Source organism: Diadema antillarum, unplaced genomic scaffold (genome assembly GCF_040938485.1).
Source record: "Diadema antillarum isolate AM-2024a unplaced genomic scaffold, OU_Dant_1.0 scf00000001, whole genome shotgun sequence".
Lineage (NCBI taxonomy): Eukaryota > Metazoa > Echinodermata > Echinoidea > Diadematoida > Diadematidae > Diadema > Diadema antillarum.
Window position 1 is genome coordinate 303,305 of NW_027270890.1, and position 17,362 is coordinate 320,666.

Below are 17,362 nucleotides of genomic sequence, written 5' to 3' on the forward strand. Positions count from 1 at the left end.
TTCTCCTGTATGGTGTATCAAAAAATTTTTGTAGGTACACACTACCAGCAAAAACTGATGACAAGACAACGCTTGGTTTATATGCATACAGTCATAGCTTTTACATGTTTTTTTCACAGACTTTTAACCCCAAAGCAGCTGAAATTCAAAACTATGACCTCAAATTGTCAAGTAGTTCCATATGTACAACCATAGTTCCACATTCCCATATCATCCAATGAAATTTTTGAATCAGTTCATGTTTATATTTGCTGTTTATAAATCATATTGCTAGACATCCCCACTGAAGGGTGAAGCACATCACAAGCCTGACTTAGGTTGTTTTTTTTTAATGAGCTTGTTAAATGCCATAATGAATAAAATTCAACACTGTATAAAGCCTACTGTGTATGAAACCTGGCCTTGAATTAATCATGATACACTGATTGTCAATATTGAGATGGTGAGCATATTATAATCTGTACCTTTAGCACACAGTTCTAGCATGAATCACCACCATACTATGACACAATCACATGACTACAACATATTGCCACAGACAACACAATTAATTTTTAATGACTTGCACCTGGAAAAGGGAAAACCAGAAAATATCTCTCACCACAAAATATTCTACACTTCCAGTGCTAGTTAAGGTGAGAATCAACAATTGGTGAGAAAAATGGTCTACAGAATGGGAGGTAGACTAGAAATGATTTGATCCAAGATGGGGGAGGGGGGGGGGGGGGGTACAGATAAGCTGAATTTTCATTTACTGTACCGGTATGTCAAAAGTAAGGCCACAAAAACCCTAGAACACTATCGGGAAGAACCCCCAAATTACAACGTACTTTGATTTCTTATTAATCACACAAATGAGATTATGCTGTGACATTTCCTTCTTATTTTTTAACATTCTTGCTTTCATACACATACAGTACGGTAGTCAGTATGATACACCACAGCACATGAGAATGACGGTCAGCAAACCATTTACAGTAGAAATTAGTCTGTTTGTGTCAAGTACAGTCTGTCTTCCACTGAATCCATATTAAGGCATTCATATAAAGGTAATTACAGCCAAAAGAGCGCCCATTGCACAATCCTCCTCCTTCTCCTGTAATAAAAATTCAACCTACAACCAGTCAGGATGTTAGATCCCCCTCCCCCCCCCCCCCCCCAGGCTAGATGTGACCTGCACATTCAAACATTGATCCCTTCACAGACAATTAACACCCAGGACAATGCACCCTAAGCAACATGGAGAGCTGTCCTGAGGGGGTTGATGCAGGGTAAAAACTGTCTGGGAATGCATCACTCACTCTTGAGGCCAATTCACAATCACTGTGCACACGAACAACACACACAGAGCCACACAACCATCAAACACACAAGTTTGTGCTGTACCGCAATCCCTACACCTTCACGCACGCTGTACATGTGTAAAGCAAACATGTAGTTCATCTTCACTGTGACATATCATTTGTACAGATGTGACTATACTAGCGGCATTGGGAGGGTGATTATTCAGAGCTATATACAGGCTTGAGCATCTGACAGAGACTAAGGTGTGTGAACACAGCTTGCCGTGGCATAGTCTAAGCATTGTAGTATGTACTGCAGTATACACCTTCTTCAGCAGAAAATGGTGCATTTCCATCACTCTAGAGATGGAATACAACGAATATGTTGAATTCTTACATTTGTAGTCTCTACATTGTACACTCGACAAAACAAAGCAAAGAAACTTGTACAAACTTGTGGCATCTGAGCAAAACATGTTTTCACGTACACTGTGTAGAGTGTCCCAAGAAAGAACAGGTCTGTATGATTATTTAGTGGAAATACCAAAAGCATGTACTCAATTTCCATCTCCATCTTACATTGGATGAAAAAGTTTCAACACAAAGAAAAATTTCAAGCATATAAATGCCAACTGCAGTTCCTGTCAGATGATACAATTTTTGAAGAGTTACTATTACAATAAACTGGATATTAGCTGTCTCTCTTTAGGTTGTGCTGTCTATGTTTTGGTTGTGTTGTCTATTTTCATGTTTTTACCCTATTTTTGATGCATTACTTTAATAAAATCTAAACTCATTTTCAAGGAAGAAAAAAGAAAGAAAGAAAGAAAAAAACATTTCCCTTGGTGTGCTCATGTGTGAGCTTATCGGCACCAATTTTGCCTCTGGGATTAAGGCGGTACTGCATATCAAGTTTAGCATGTAGCCCCAGCACATAAGGAACAAACACGGAGTCAAGAATAACTGATAATTTGATGGTCCCTCTGCTGGTATGGATGAATTCATACTTGAGTTACATTGTACACTATCAGAAGATCAATGTCGCCACTCCTCCGTCCCTCCAGTATTGGTATTCCTCCCGGCTCAATTGAATTTGCCCTTTACTGTGTACTCTTCAAAATTCATTTACCAGAAAATTCAGCTCATTCGATTACGGTGCTCTCTGAGGTATTGATTACACTTGTTATCCACGGCCCAACAAACAGTGATTTTTTTTTTCTCTCTCTTTCGTCCTCTCCAGTCCCTCCCCCCCCCCCCCCTTCCAAAATGACATGGATGAACTTGAGCCCGCCTTGTTAATTCATTTCATCTTCAACGTGCAGGAACAGTTACAACACCTATAATTTGTCCTGCCGACAGCTATGTGTTATTTTAAAGGACAAGTCCACCTTCACATGTACATAACATGTACATGTACAATAGGATTGAGTGAATGAAATTGAGTTGAACACATCATTGAAAATTTGAGGAAAATCAGACAATCCATTCAAAAGTTATGAATTCTTAAAGTTTCTGCACAGTCACTGCTGGACGAGAAGACTACTACAGTACACGCTGTCACATGCGTAGAATAATATCAGGAAAATATACAGAGATTTCCACAAATTTTCATTTTTTGAAAAAAGTATAAACACATTCCCTCGTCTCACTATGTATGTTAAAGGTAATATTATTCCCCCTGCCTTCTGAAAGAGGCAAGTCAAGTGCTCTATCATTATGCAAGAGAAGTGAAAATATGTTGAATTTTCCTTATACTTCCTCAAATATCATTCTATGCATGTGACATCACAGGCTGTAGTAGTCTTCTCATCCAGCAATGGTGGCAGTGAAACTTCAAAAATTCATAACTTTTGAACGGATTGTCCAATTTTCTTCAAACTTTTACTGATGTGTTCTACCGGTATTGCTGCATTCTCTCAATCTTTATGAAGGTCGACTTGTCCTTTAAGTCTGTCTTGATGTAATGGGGAAACTACATGTACATGTACGTACAATTGTAGACTCATGATGGGGCTAAAGACCTCATCTCTAATTGATTGCTCCTGCTTTACATGATACATACAATTGTTCATGGGAGTCACTATGGGCTTTCAAACAGTGACATACAGCGCACTTGCTGCCGTCATAGTGCAGCATGATTGCAATGAGTATTTCCACATTCCCAAAATGTGCAGTACATCGATGACATCACACAATTATGATGGCTGGGCAGTGATCATGAAAACCCTGATTGTCTGGGTCTAGGGACCGTGAAATATCTTCAGCTGAAATCTTCATTTGTTGTACTTTTAGGAAAAAAAAGAATAAATATAATGAGCATTTCTTTGAAATTCACATAAAAATAAACCCTATAACCTTGTACTTTGAATAAGGAACATTGTGCCACATGATGGCACACAATTACCTTTTATCCACCTACGTGTATACATTACTTCTGCCACAGTCCATTCTCATGCATCTTTTTTTTTTAACAACAACCATAAATGTACACTTCGCAGGACTATTTCATTCCATGCTTACCCATATAACTCATCTTTGCTTTTCTTCATCATTGTACTATGAGTGCACAAAGCTACAGCACCCCATACAACTACATTATCATTAGGATAGTTCTCAGAATGTGTGTCTGTTCTTCCTGTAGATAGTAAATGGATTGCACTGAACTTTAGAATTTAAAAAAAGAGAAAAGAAGAGAACATTACTCAGTGATCATGCACTGGCTATTCTATTGTTCACTTGTATGGTAGACAAATATGAAATCTGAAATACATGTACAAGCATAATGGATGAAAACGAAAAACAACTGATAGTTGCCTGTCAGGTCGGCCTTGAATTGACACAAAAATGAGTGCATCGATCCAAAGGTGTGATATCATTATTCTACGCATGGTAACCACACACCCACTCCAGAATCTATTCATGTGTAAATTTATGCTGGCTTAATTTGTATCATGACGTAATGTCAACACAGGTCTCACGGTGTAATTTCCACATGTACTGCAACTTCTCTACTGATCTCCTCGAGTTACTAAGAAAAAAAAAAAGTGAGACACTAGGCATAAAAGGACAAATAACATCATCACAACTGGCAAAAATATCTCATGATATTGCAACTACTGTATCTGCCACACATTTGGAGAGCATAAAAATCTGTGAATTTGGACTTGAAAGACGACTTCATGGGTCATTGAGTTTTCAGTTGAGAAATACAGCAACAGCATGAAAAAATTCATACTATCCCTTTTCAAGAAAAAAACATCTGCTGTTTCCAAACTTTGAAGACGATGTATACAATGCACTTCTGTTCTGGGAGGCAATAATGTAGGCCCTACCATATTTTAACAAGTTACTTTCATGAACATCAGCTGACTTTTAATAGGAAATTCAACAAAATCAAAGCACTTTGGAGTAAATGGCATAATGCACTGATGTAGAATGTACAGTGTAAGACCTATTCAATATCCAAACTGCAATATTAGAGAGCCATGATGGTACTGCCATACTCGTCAAAGAAATAATGTCCCTTTTTCTTCTCTTTTTCTTTCAGAGGTTTCATAAAGGTGTACATGAAGACCGAACTTCTGTTGCCCTGTGAAACTTGTTCAGTGGCTTGAACTGTAAGACCATTGTCACATGCTACTCTGATCCAGTCTGAGAGCTGTCTACACTACAGATTAAAACTTGCCAAACTAGTATGGGGAAAGTTGCACAGATGGGGTGGCATGGCTGAGTCAATGTCAACAGTAGTTTAAATCAAAATGTTGTTTCTAGTCAAGCTCATTACCATAGTTTTGCTGCCAAGACAATCATACACATTGCTGGCCAAAACTTACAAGGAGCTGTGTGTACTAAAGCCGTGTTTGCATGGCTGCAAGCCAAACACTGCACGGCACAGATTATTAATACAGTGTATAAACTTGATTGAGTATCTATATACAATGTAGTCATATAAAATAGCCCCAACTCCTCTTGCTTTCAAAAAAGAGAAAAAAAAAATCCTCAGAAATCTTTTTAAAATGATCGATGTATGAAAAATCTATATTCAATAATTTTGTTTGTGCTTAAAAAAACTTAACTGCAAACCTAAGACATTACATAAAAAAAGCAAAATACAAATCTCCATGATAACTGATAGCTACTGTAGGACTATCAATTATGTAGAATCAAACAATGTAAATTGTATATCAATGTGCATTTTCAACCTAAAAATGTAAGAATACTGAAAACAATTTGTGTGTGTGAGTCTGTGAAGACATTTATAAGCATAATATCCATACAAAATGTATATAAAATATATATACATACTGTTGTATATATATATAAATATATTTTTGCATTAGATTCAAAATTACTCTTTGAATAAACACAATCTTTCGCCATTTTCTTTAATTTTCTTTTTATCAGTGTTCTCAAAGCTACCCCGAGGCACTGAATACAAGATTTCAAAACAAGGTGCATCACACAGCACTTTGCAACAAATACTGTTCTTTTAGACTGCTTTCTAAAGATTAATGACACTGTTGGGAAATTGAACACTTCCTGTTCTACAGTGCCACAGAACACACAATGCAGAATCAATAATTCTATCTCCTCCAATACCAAATGTTCAATTTGGCAAAAAAACAACATACAGTGTACACTGTGTTTTTACAGAAAACATGATCAGTTTCAGATGATCATATTTTCTAGAATGCAATGACTAACAGAAGCTTTTATGTTTGAAGGGGAAAAAAAACACCCTGTATACACCTTTAATTTCATAATGAAAGCAACACACAATGTGAAGAAATAAGCTTCAGTATTGTACAGATTTCCTGTTATTCTCTTTACCTTTTCACCCTAAATAAAATTGAAGTTATTTTTTCTTCTTTATTTAAATAATACTGAATTTGCATTAGAAAGAAGAATAAACTGGCAGGGGGTTTCTGACAGATGTAATAGATATTTCACTTTGAGTTTAGTAGAATGCTTTAGCTACACATCTTATCATTTCACACGTGATCAGCATCTCGTAAGTTTAAATTTTACTATATGGACAAATGTGTACCAATATTGTAACACAGCTGGAATGCAGTTGAAGCAGCTACTTGTGATATGCACCAAACTCCATGTTACATACTGAACACATGTTCACATGTAAAAACTGTCGCAAAGAAAGAATGAACAACGATGAATCCATCTATAATTTAGGGAAATCTCATATAAACTTGCACCTTTAATTTGTCCTGAACATAATATGTGCATTGTCAAAAAATCAAAAAACAAAAACAAAAACAAAAAAAAGAACTACCATTAAATATCTTGGGTGGATCCACATCTACAGATATAAGTTGGCGGTGACATAACACTGTCTCATATAATAAGAGATGATTTAATAACATTTTAATGAAATGTTAAGGGTATGCATTCTGTCCCTGATATGATGTAAAGGTCAGGAAAATGTGGTGCGTGGTAAGGGTTCACCAAGTTCTGCACCCAAGTGTACTTTTACAGTATGGCTTGAACATACAACATATACACACAGACACCCACACACACATACAAAGAAATAAACGCACATACTGTACACGCAATCATGTATTACCGTATACTAACTCACTAAGGAAATTCAAAACAAAGGCCTGAACTGTGATCGATGATATACATTTTGCAATGACCCATCTTGTGGTGTGTGTGAAGCTGGCTGTTAACTAAATTTAACAAAGTTACCATCATTTCTATGATGCTTTGCCACTATGGTACCACCATCACTAATGATGATGTTGATGATGGTGACAATAACGGATACTGACTGATCCCTATACATTATAAATTCTACTATCACTGCTACAGCATGTACATCATTTACTGGAATTCGTACAATGATGCTACTGGATATAGGTATTATTACCATTATTACCACCATTTCATAGCACTACTGGCACCATCATCACCTTAGTATTACCAGTAACTTTCCACAAACTCAGTAGTAGTGCTGTTTAAATATGCATGTACAATGTACAGATATCTAAAACATGTATCATACTATACAAAGACTTTGTGGAGGGCCAGTGTTTCAATTAACAAATCACATGTACATGTAATTTGTGGCCTGTAATGTCTCAACATTGCAGCATTGAGAGGGACTCCCAAATCTTGTGCTCTCAGGCCATTTTCTTAAAATCTCCCGCTTTCCCACTTGAATCTAAGTTTGACGGTAAAAAAATTGATCTTTGAGCACGCGATATTGTGTGCATGTTTGTGCTATCAGTCTCCGATTTGCTACATATTCTTATGTGATATGTTGTCTTGCAAGTACAATACTTGTATGTTTTCTAAGGCAGCTCATGAACAATTCACATTAAGTACAGAAGGGGCAATTAACTACTCAGTATGCATTTCCGAACACGCTTTTGATTTATTAAGACTACACTTTGCACACAGTGATTGTACACACACTACAGTGATTTATGTATGAAAAGTCCTAAGAACTGCATGAAACACATGTACGACATCCAGTCGCTGAAGCATCACTATATGTTTATCGCCCTACAGCGCTCGCAAGACCTGAAACTGGCTTGGATAAGGTGAAAGGAATGCAACAGACGAGTGGAGCAGGCGGAAACATTCAATTGAATTAATCACTGCTGATCAGATGCTGTCAACCCTATGAGGACACAGTGCCTTGCTGTCATAACACACCAGAGATGGGACGCCATCAGGTGCAGTTCCAGATGCATAATACACTGCAGGAGTCTCATTGATGGATAGACTACGACAGTCCTCGAATCTGTTTCGGGTTCCTGCTGCTATATACGGACAGCTCATGAAGCAGTGGGCCACCACATAGTACAGTCACCTTGAATACGTGTTGTGTCCACACGTAGACTCCTCTGTGTACATTTGAATGTGAAGCAAGTCTGTGGATTCATGCTTCCCAGTACCACCAGCAATATTGTACAATGGTTGAGGTGGATGTGTATACTTCTACATGATAGAATGAACGTATGAACGTTGCCATAACCATACTATAAGCATGGCTGACTGCCCGCGGTGTGATTATATTTCTCTAGTGACACTCTGATTTACGTAACTCTTTGTAATACAGTCAACCTCGCGTAAGTCGACATAATCGGGACTGAGCAAAACACGTCGACTTACGCGAATGTCGACTTACGCGTAAGTCGACATTTTGTCGACTTATAAATGAAAACTAATTTCCCCTGTACAGAGTTATAGATTTGGATCACGATGCGGATCGCTACCCAGATCTTATTCCTTTTGCCGCCAAAACATGCCTACTGACATCAGCAACAATTATGTTTTAGTTCATGCCTAAATCTCGCGCGGGTTAGTAACGACAACGCACAATTCCCAAATCTCTAGAGAGATTTTGACAGTGCGGGATTGGAAACCTAGGCCCGTTTCTAGACACTTTACGTTTTAAACTTGATTTGAAATATCAAATGCAAATTCCCCAAAATTGCCTTAAACTTTGCGATTTAAATTCAAGTGCGTTGCTGCGGAGATATGCTTGTGATTTTGCATGATTCTGTCGAGATAATTTTTCAGTGCCGACTGAGTTGAAATATGTGTGATTTTCCTTCCTTAAGTCGCCATATTTGTTCTGTTTAAAATTTGTATTGCCATACTCTGAAAATGAATTGTTCTCGCGCTCCGATTCGTATTGACATTACCGCTCTGTACGGCGCGGGCCCGTCTGAAATAAAAAGAAGAAGAAAAGTTTGTTTGAAAACGACATCTTTCGGACTACTATAACCTTCGCAAAAACAAACCTCTTTCCATTGTCGGACTAATTTAACTTTGGACTGAGATTTCAACCTTCGGCATAGCGAACTTTAACAATAATTCGTTGTCATTTTTTCATTGACATTTTGTGAAGCAGCATGCGTTTCGTCAGTTTGAAACGTGTGAATGTTGCGATGTCTTTCCCCTGCAAGTGCAGACTAAGTTCGGTTACGGCGAAAGTGCCGTTACGAAATAAAGAATAATGCGAGCCTTTTCAACTATAACTCACTTCCGTAAATTCTTATGCGTTTAAACGCAGTTTCTAGTTTCGGACAAAACCCGCAAGTCTTTTCTGCAACGCTTTTGCTTTTTGAATACAGCGTTGCTTGTGATTTGACGGACTTGCATTTGATTTTTAGAGTTGCGTTTAAACGCAATTGAGTTTAAATTTCATACAATTTTCTAGTTTCGTATGATTATCAAACGCAAGTCTTTTCAGCGTTCCGTGTGATTTGATGGACTTGCATTTGATTTTCAGAATTGCGTTTAATTTTTAATTTTGCTTACGAAATGAAAAATAATGCAAATCTTTTAAATAACACACTTCCGCAGATGTTTAGAGATGCGTTTAAACGCAGTTTCTTATAGTTTCGTACAAAATCGCAAGTCTTCTCTGCAACGCTCTTGCGTTTAAATACAGGGTTATGTGTGATTTGATGGACTTGCATTTGATTTTTAGAGTTTCGTTTAAACGCAATTGAGTTTTAAAAAGTTCCCTACAATTTTCTAGTTTAGTAAGATTGTGAAACGCAAGTCTTTTCAGCGTTCCGTGTGATTTGATGGACTTGCATTTGATTTTTAGAGTTGCGTTTAAACGCGATTGAGTTCAAAAAAAAGTTCCCGACAATTTTCTAGTTTCGTACGATTATCAAACGCATGTCTTTCAGCTTTCCGTGTGATTTGATGGACTTGCATTGGATTTTCAGAGTTGCGTTTAATTTCTAATTTTACGAAATAAAAAGAGTAATGCAAGTCTTTTCAACAATAACGCACTTCCGTAGATGTATAGAGATGTTTTTAAACGCAGTTTCTAGTTTTGTACAAAACAGCAAGTCTTCTCTGCAACGCTCTTGCGTTTAAATGCATCGTTGTGTGTGATTTGATGAACTTGCATTTGATTTTTAGAGCTGCGTTTAAACGCAATTGAGTTTCAGGTTCGTACAATTATTTTCTAGTTTCATGATTATCAGTCTTTTCAGCAACGCACTTGCGTTTAAATGCAAAAGTTGCGTGTGATTTGATACACCTGCATCTGATTTTTTGTTTTAGTTGCATTATTCGTTGCATTGTAATAAATTTTCTAGGAAGGGTCCAGGTTTTAATACCGCTTCGGAATAATTAACGTCAGAATATTCGGAGATTTACAAAAACATTTCATGTTCGGATAATGAATACCTACTGGGACATAGTTAAGTGTACACAATTTTTGCGTTTTGAGAAAAACGAGAGGGAGGAAAGGGGTAAAGTGAACTGCCTTGGGTACTACATTGTAATACTCCAGGTGTAAATGAGTGTACATGTGTATGTCCTTTCTATTCTGGCATACAAGACGATGGACGCATGGCGCGAACGCTACCGCGCCGTACACTAGCGAATTACCGAGTAGAAATGCAGCGAATCGGAGCGGGAAAACAATTCTTTTTCAGAGAATGGCGATAAGATTTTGAGCGAAAAATTATGTCGACTTAGACGAGGGAATTAACACGTATTTCAGCTCAGTTGGCACTGAAAAATCAGGTCGACTTACGCGAGTTGTCGACTTATAAATGTCGACAAAGACGAGGAAATTTTCAAGGAATAACAAAGGCAAAAATCGGGACTTTTTTATTGTGTCGACTTAAGCGAGTTGTCGACTTATGCGATGTCGACTTAGGCGAGGTCTACTGTACTTCCATCCTACTGTATGTTTAGAATCTATAAACTTATGAGTGATGTAAGTTATAAACCACGAGATACATTGCAGAGATTTTGAAACCCTCTCTATGAGTAGTTACCATGTCATTAACCCCCCTACAGCATTATATGACCATGTATTGATTGTTGTGACTCTGCCTCATGAGCCACAATTTTCTGCCTTTATAATATATTTGAGCCAGGGTCTGGTTTAACCCTAACATTACCACTGACAATAATATGATGGATGATTTCAAGTTCGGTGCAAGAGCTAGTGCTATCTCAGCTTTAGTATTGGCGATAAAACCGAATTTGGAATCAGTCGGTGTTGGGATGTGGACCTCAAATTATGACATATTTCCAGTAGTTGGTGCTGGGCCCAGTGTTGAATGTCATCTGCTGAACCGAGCTCCACTGTTTTTGTGTTGGCGATTTACTGGGTATGTGCTCTTTTCACATTGGTTAACACTAGCCCCTAGGGAGTATTATCTTTGTCATTTCAAGTTCGGAGCTGGTGTAAGCATTGCTACTGTATGCGAGACCTACATTCATGTCCATATAGATGCACATTGTACTTGCACAGTCGGTGCTAATGGAATGGCTGCCTACGTAACAGACACGAACACTTTAGACATGGCTACACAAATCTGAGCCTGCGAGCAAAATTGAAATTGTTGTGCTTTGGAAAATGGATGAAATTTGTGGAATTTTAATCAATCTTCCTCATTATGTGTCCAAAACAAAGCAATCATAACTACATCTTTTGATATTTGACTTTAATTACATTTGTATGCCCCATCACTTTTTTCGTCACGCAATTCTCCCAGACTTCGCAGTGGTGTGGTGCTATAGCACCTAGTGTTGGGATCAACGATTTTGATCGGTATCGCTTCGTTACTCTGACCGTTGGTGTTGGAGCTTGATTTAAGGCAGTCATTTGGGGGTTAGCACTAGCACAAGCACTAGCACCGAACATGAAATCACCAAATGTACAAATTGTATGTGCTACACACAGACAAACTCTTTTAAAGTTGTGGCCCTCAGAGAGAGGAAAGTTCCCTAATGTTGTTTGGTGATTAAGAGTTGCTGCTATGATCATTTGAATACAGTTGAACCTCTCGTATCCGGACAAGTCGGGACCGGGGCTCATCCGGATAAGGGATTTGGCCGGATACGGGAGACTCAATGCTTTATACATGTACATACATACACATGTACTGATCTAGCCCATTGTAGTACCACATGTAGTAATGTGTATACCGCAACCTTTTCATTGTTACATTTGGGGATGTTTGGGGATGTTAAAATGTCTGAGGGTAAGCAATTTGGAAGGAAATTTGATGTAATGTATGTTAATCATGTTGGAAGTAATATGTAATTCATGTGTGTTTGTGTAGGAGTTCTCAAGGAGTTGGGCAAAATCACGGCGAGATTGCGTCCGTATAATAGAGAGATCCTGATAAAGGGAGGCCGGATAATAGAGGTTCAACTGTACTTTCCTACACTCCAACAACTTTATTACAGCTTCACATCATTCTTCATGGATACTGCGCACACATAACAATGCACAGTGGAAGACATCCCACATACATGTATGCAATGTACACATCTACCCGTAGCCGTATATGCGTGCTACAGTAGAGACTTTCAAGTTGATATGCACTGAGCAAGAAAATATAAGGGTTTGTCTTGGATACTATAGTACACACAAATTTACCAGTACACATTACTGTACCTAATCTCAATTCTCTTATCAATCAGTTATCTAGTACCCATCCTGGTTACATAAGATGATTATTTCACTTTGACAGTTCAAACAAAGCTATCTAACTCTGATTGATGGATGGAGTGCTGCTTTTCAGGCAGTGCTGGCCTCTAACAAGACAATTACTAGTATATTTCTTGTTAGGATAAGCTGTAGTATTGCCACTGAGTACAAAGTTTGATGGTTGAGTCTTGGCAGTTGCAATTTTATGTTATTCTACATGTACAATGTATGTTTGTATAAATTTGATCATCACTGTATTGATTTCAACAAAGACTCAATTTCAGTTTACCTAGGTATTTCATAGTGCAATATGCATGTTGTATATATGTGTAAATCATTTAAATGGGTAGTTTGAAACACACATAGTGCCAGGTTTGTGGAAAAAGTAAATGGTAGTACTAGGTGAGCACACATACATACACACACAAAAAAAAACACACACACACACACCAAAAAACAAACTTTTAAAATGGAGTACAGTGCATCTGATGTGTACTACACCTCTAATAAACCCATTCCCTTCTCAACACTCAACATAAATACTATGCATAATGAGACATACAATTTTGTACATATGTAAACAGATCAGAATTTACGGAAACCTCAACTTCCCAAAACACTGAAACTCTCAACAGACCAAAATGAGGCCACTCATGCTTTTCCTGCTCTTCGCATAATATGAAATTTCACTTCATTCTCGTTGGTCTTATGTTGTTCTTAAACCTGTTTCTCTCTTCTTTTTTTCTGGCTTCCCTAGCAATATTTCAGTAATCAGTGATGACATTAGTTTCCACAATGAGAGAGAGCTTGGAATCCCATGACTCATGGTAGATGCAGTACTCTAATGCACGCTGATCGCAAATGAGACATGTACATGCATGAGAGTGCAGAGATAACGCGGCAAACAATTTTCCAGAAGGAGCCGAAATCGTCCCGAACAAATTGGATTTGCACTGGTCCTTCTCATTAGGCAGCACGTCGGATACGCTGTATTGTACCCTGTACCTCTCAAGCACAGAGCAGGCTGTCCTAAATGATACCTGATTTGCAAGTAATCCGCACAATCTGTACATAGAAGAGAACTCTACCTTAGTACCATTTGTGCCTCCATGAGCTGGCTTCATCCAGTTCCTTTTACAAGCTAAAAATGCTGAGCCTAAATGCTAAGAGAGACCTAAATATTTCCTATTTTACTGCAAATCAAATTCATATGTCATTTTTTTTCCTTCTTTCTTTCTTCCTTTTTCCTTTTCTTTTACAGCAAGAGTTTGCACAAAAGAGGGTGTCTAACAATATTCTCTGCTTTGAAATGACCATCAGGATGGAATGCTTTAACTTCTCCTTGATTGTCACAAATATATGAGCTGAGCATTTTACTTGGTGGGTGGACACAATTCTATGAATAAAAGCAGTGAGAAAACATTGTAAAAAATGAATTGATTTTGACAAAACATTTGAAGAATGTCATCATAATTCAAATATATGCATATAAACTGATTATACATGGCTTTACAAATAGATATATCTATGTAGCCAAATTTGTATCTTTCCTGCATGTGGCTATGATTTCCCAAGTAAAAAAAAAATCTAAATTTCTGCTGAATAGGAACTTGGCAAGCAACACTAATTTTCTCAGAGTAACAAAAGAATTGATAACAAAAACAACCCATCCCGAGAAAACTAAAAAGAAAAAAAAAAGATGTTATTAAAAATATATATCTATGGTCCCATTTGCTGACCAAATGAGAATCATACATTAGAACACTGGTAATGTCTAATGACTCTCAGTTGTTCTCAGACTTTCACAGCTAGGTTGCTTTCATTTTATTCTTTTTGTTTCCTTCCTCTTAGAAATGATCCACAGGGAGTTCAAGACAGTCCGCAGGAAATCTATCAATTATCCATGTTTGCTATCAATGTTGATATTCAGCAAAGATGTCTAATTTCAAATGTGAAGCCATGATATATGATTCCCCTTTACTTTCATATCATATACATCCAAACAGTGAGAAAACTGACACAGTATTAAGAGGCTTACAGCACCTTCAGAAGCATGGAATATGACCGAAATCAATCATCAGAATATATTCTAGTTCAAAGACTTCACTTTATCTTTTAAAAGATTCAAGACAGAAGATGAAGAGTCAAACCTGAACAAGTTTTCCTTCTCATTCTTCTTCCTTTGCTAATTCTTCTTTCTCATGTACAGTTCCATGAGGGGTCTTCATGACACAAATACAATGTAACAAAGTTCTTAATTACCGTACTGAGCTAGCCCTTACTTAAATGAAATGGGGAACTGCATTTTGTAATGTTGTATTTAATTCTCACGAATTGGGACTTCCTAACAATTTTGTGAGTGGTTAAAATTCACGATCATATATTATAGTAGTGAATAGAGAAATGTACGCATGAACAATGCATTCATGTTGGGATTAGAGTTATTTTTTTGCATGTTGTTAGTTTTGCAAACAGTACAGTAACTCACTCACAAAATATGCAAAATAACATGGGTGTATGCAAGGGGGGGGTCGGGAGGGTCGTACGACCCCCCCCCCCCCCCCCAAAATTTTCAAAAGGTCCACTTTTGTAACATACATTTTTGTTTTTCGAGGGCTTTTTACCCTGTATACAACAGGGGAAAAAAGTGACCAGGTGGTGTTCCAGCAAATTGTCAAAAACCTCGTAAATTTCGTAACTTAGTTTTAATTTGCCATAACTTATTTCTTAGGCTTAAGCCGCTCCCCCACGTTTATTGATTTTCCTGTCTCCCATCAGCAACTCATCGAACTGGTTGCCTAGACTACACACTTACAGCCAGCCTTATTACTTGCGCCTTACCCTATGACAATCGCGGCCGTTTGAATTATAGATGGCCTAACCTATATTGTCCTGTAAGGAGAATGTTATAATTCATACTCATGTTTTCAACTCCTGTCCTTTTGGATTGAGATTGAAGTGCATATTCTACTTTCTTACTACATTCGGAGGCAAAGTTAAGCAGGATTGACTAGCTCTGGGAGTATCGTCAACTCTGGAATACTTGTATTAAATGGTCCGCAAAACTTTTTACTATAATATACTCTAGGATTTAATAGGAAGGTGTAGCTAGTCAGCAACTTTTTTTAAATGCAGTTTTCAACTTACCGATTCACGAACTTGTAAGTGACCAACTCAGGTAACCTTTATCACCAGTTTTAACATAAATGAGTTTTTGTGCAGTACCCGCTGGATGAGAAGACTACTGCAACGCATGAATAACTTAGATGTGACATGCGTACAACAATATAAGGAAAATATAAAGAGAATTTCACAAAATTCCATCTTTTGAAAAAAGTACACATTCCTCTGACTCCTTACCGACAAATGTTATGGGTAATATTATTCCCCCTGCCTTTAGAAAGAGGCAAGTCAAGTGCTCTTTTATTATGCGAAAAAAGTGAAAATATGTTGAATTTTCTTTTACATTTTCTTTATACTGTTGTACGCATATGACTCACAAGCTGAAGTAGTCTCCTCATCCAGCGGTTCCAACACAAAAATTTAAAAAATTCATAACTTTTGCATCGATTGTCCGATTTTCCTCAAACTTTCACTGATGTGTTCTACTGATATTGTTGCATTTTCTCAATCCTTATGTTTATGAAGGTGAACTTGTCCTTTAAGGAACTCTTTCTAATGTCTTTATTTGCTAATTAGTGAAATTGTATGATTTGATCTTGATCTATTGACTTTTGATCCTCTTCTGTTTCTTCTGCAATCCCAATTGCAATCCAATATTGTAAATGTTGAAACCTTCACAAGATTACATTCTCATTCTGGGAAAATATCAGTGAAATTCACTTTGAGATTCTTTTTGTACATATTTCAATGTGTTTGAAAAAATAGTGTTCTCATCTAGGCAGAGTTGAGTACACAGGGAAATACTTCTCATACACATATATGAAGGAGTCCAGGGGCGGATCTAGCTTTTTACAAAGGGGGGAGGGTGTGGGTGGGGGGTGTCCCCCCTCCCACAGTAGGGAGAATTTTTGAAAATCTGTGTGTGAAAATGGCATTTTCTTGCATCTAAAACACCACTATTTTTGGTATAGAGGTCATTGCCAAATTAACCCCCCCATGATGGCCCCCGGATTTTTTTTTAACCCCCCCCCCATCCCCCCCCCCCCCCCCATCCCCCCGTAGATCCGCTTCTGGAGTCACAAACATTGGAGTTATGGTATGTGTAATCACAAACTTTGGAATTCATGCCTTACATGACCATCTATAAGAATATAGAGTGTAAAGTTGAAAAAAATAAAAACAGATGGACTAGATCTTATCACATAGAGATCTTCTTACAAAGAAAAAGACTGGAACAGATTACTACAGGAGGCAGTCCAGGCAAATATCATCGACACATCTGTGTCACAAGGCCTCTGCCCAGGAGTAGTTGCTTAACGCCCTCTTTTTATTATCAAATTGTGTAAATTTTCATTTTGCATTATTCATGGACTTGCCAGTTTATCTTATTATTTACTCCCTACTTGTTTGGATAATATTTCTTCTTTCTGCAGACTATATAACATTATTGTACTTGAACACTTTGAAGACTAAATAAGTCATGCAACTTAGACCTCCCCAAAAGTGA

At 37.6% G+C, this 17,362-nt stretch overlaps 1 protein-coding gene across 5 annotated transcripts in view; it reads right to left on the reverse strand.

The window, feature by feature from the left end:
* LOC139716028 (ETS translocation variant 1-like) overlaps positions 1-17,362 on the reverse strand; it is a 91,025-nt gene that overhangs the window by 64,599 nt on the left and 9,064 nt on the right. The gene's annotated exons all lie outside the window — the stretch shown is intronic.